This window comes from Apteryx mantelli, unplaced genomic scaffold (assembly GCF_036417845.1).
Source record: "Apteryx mantelli isolate bAptMan1 unplaced genomic scaffold, bAptMan1.hap1 HAP1_SCAFFOLD_40, whole genome shotgun sequence".
In the NCBI taxonomy this organism is placed as follows: Eukaryota; Metazoa; Chordata; class Aves; order Apterygiformes; family Apterygidae; genus Apteryx; species Apteryx mantelli.
The window spans coordinates 1,222,501-1,225,000 of record NW_027118755.1 but is presented as its reverse complement, the minus strand read 5'-3'; the positions used below and the strand labels follow the sequence as shown (position 1 = coordinate 1,225,000).

The 2,500-nt window shown below is 74.4% G+C and overlaps 1 protein-coding gene and 1 non-coding gene across 2 annotated transcripts in view; one reads left to right on the top strand and one right to left on the bottom strand.

Moving 5' to 3' along the window:
* The window catches only part of LOC136996504 (SUN domain-containing protein 3-like), a 512,910-nt gene that overhangs the window by 150,974 nt on the left and 359,436 nt on the right, over positions 1-2,500 (top strand). The window lies entirely within an intron of this gene.
* LOC136996526 (5.8S ribosomal RNA) lies at positions 1,087-1,239 on the bottom strand. Its single transcript, XR_010887573.1, has one exon. It is a non-coding gene; the product is annotated as a 5.8S ribosomal RNA (ribosomal RNA).

Genomic DNA, 2,500 nt, shown 5'->3' with positions numbered 1-2,500 from the left:
GGGGGGCCCTCCGACACACGTGCATGGCAGCACGGTGCGGTATCACCGCGGTACCCACCCGCAGACAGCCGCGCAGGGCCGGAGGGCGAGGTCCACGCCTCCCCCGGGCCCGGTTCCCCACTGCACGCTCGCTCACTCACGCACTCGTGCAGCCCTCTGCCGCCTGGGGGCTTGCCTCTCCTCCTCCCGGCCGCTGCCTCTGCTCTCGCTCCGGGCACGGCACGGCGCGGCGCCCTCCCCTCCCTTCATGCCCTTCTCGCCGCCCAACAGCACGCATGCCCACGCCGCCCCCACCACTACCCCGCCACACCACACCCGCGCGCCGTCGCTGACGGCCTCAACGCAACGCTGTGGCTGACACCAGCCGGCGGGTGGAAGTGGCTTGGCACATGCGACAGACGTGGGCACGCCGCGGGGAGGGCAGGGGGGCGGCCCGGCGGCGCACCGAAACGGTGGCGGTTGGGGCGCAGGGAGTGGAAGGCAGCTGCCATCCCCACCCCAGAGGGGAACAGGGGACCAGCGCACCACCAGCAGAGTGGTGGAGGAGAAGCCCAGACGGTGGCACTGGAGGTGGTGGTGGGCGGCGACGATGAGGCGCGCTGGGCCACAGCAACCCGCCCAACCTGAGGGGGGCCCAGCGGGACGAACTCCGCGAAGCGGGCGCTCCGGGAGCGGGGGGTTTCCCCGAGTCTGCACTTAGGGGGATGAAGGCCCAGCCGCGCGGGGAAGAGGAGGCACCCTCTCCCCGGGGCACGGGCCTGCGAGGCGCCCCAGCCACGCCACCCCGCACCGCGCGCGCTGTGCAGTGGTGGCCACCGTGCTCGGAGGGCAAGGAGGGCAGGCACAGGCGCGGCAAGGCACGCCGGCCGCGGCTGCTGCAGGCAGCCCAGTGCCGGAGCCCAGCAGGCAGGAAGACCGGGGCCACCGGTGCACGCACCAGGGTCCCGGCTCCACCGCCGACTCTCCGCCGCTGCCGCTGCCGCACACCGCCAGCGCCACCGTGCCTCCCCCGCCCCCCCCCCCGCGCCCCCGAGGGGTGGCACCGCTGTGCCAACACGACAACGGGGGTGACGATTGACCGTCAAGCGATGCTCAGACAGGCGTAGCCCCGGGAGGAACCCGGGGCCGCAAGTGCATTCGAAGTGTCGATGATCAATGTGTCCTGCAATTCACATTAATTCTCGCAGCTAGCTGCGTTCTTCATCGACGCACGAGCCGAGTGATCCACCGCTAAGAGTTGTCTCGGTTTCGGTTCCCACTGCGCGTGCAGGGGGACTGGGCAGCCTTCGGCAGCCCCTGAGGGCCCCCCCTCCGCTCCACCTCCCTCCTCACACCGACGCCGGCGCCTCGCTGCTGAGCGAGGGATGGCCGAGAGCGAGAGAGAGGGGCTCGCCTCGCTGACTGTACGAGCACAGAGTGGGGGGGGAAAAGGGAAAAGGAAAACCCGAACGAGAAGGGCGGGGAGCCCTCGCTCCCGACCTGGGACAACCCTTTGCTCGCTTCGAGTCCGGCCCAGGCGCCCGGCTCGGCCCGGCCCGGCCCGGCGGGGAGCAGCGCGCCGGCCGTGCCGCCTGCCTCAGGGACGCTGGGGGAGGGGGCGCGTCCCCGCGGACCCCCAGTGTCGGAGCCCGGCCGCCACCGGCAGTGGCACCGCCCGCTGCCCGCGCGCCCGCGGCCCACCGGCCCCGCGCTTCCCAGCTCCTCGCTCGCCTCGCCGGCCTCCGTCTGCGCCGTGGCCCTGAGGCGGCGCCCACACCCACGTGCGCGCACACACAGCCTCCCGGACGACACCACGCGCTCTCCCGTCCCTTCTGCGGACAGACGCCCGGCGGTGGGCGGGCGGCAAGGCGGGACGGACGGGTCGGCACCCGCTCTCCCTGTCTCCACACGGAGACCGGGGGGGGCCGCCCCCGCCGCCCGCCTGCCGCCCGCCTGCTGCCCAGCGAAGCTGGGTTGGGCAGAGTGAGGCAGGCGCGCCGGATGGCGGAGTGCCGGCAGGTAGGGGGCCGCCAGCGGCCACAGCGGCAGACCGAGAGCCCCAGCCAGGGAGGAGAGCGGATCGCGCCGAGGCGCGGTGTCCGCACCACCCGTCCCGGTGGCAACCACGCGCTTGCGCCGGGGTCACGCGTTCGAGGCAGGCCGGTGCGAGCCGACCGCGCGGCGTCCCTCCACTGAGACCAGACCGTGGAGAGAGGGGGCAGGGTACCCCTCTCCGTCCCGGCTGCCCGCAGGGTGCGCGCGGGGTGCGCCGGCTGGCATGGGGGGGCACGGCGCCCGCACGCGCCAGCCCCCCGGCCCTCCGGCAGCACACCGGGCTGCCCCCCAGGTCGCATCGGGCCGCCCGAGTCTTTAAACCCCCGCCCGGCTCTCCTGCCGAGAACCCTCGGGCCTGGAGCCCGGGGCCCATGGCCATCCCTACCTGGGGCAGCTACCGGCAGCTGTGGTGGCCAGTGGCCCTCCGCTCCTCCTGCAACCCCCCCACCCCGCCTGGCCCGCTCAC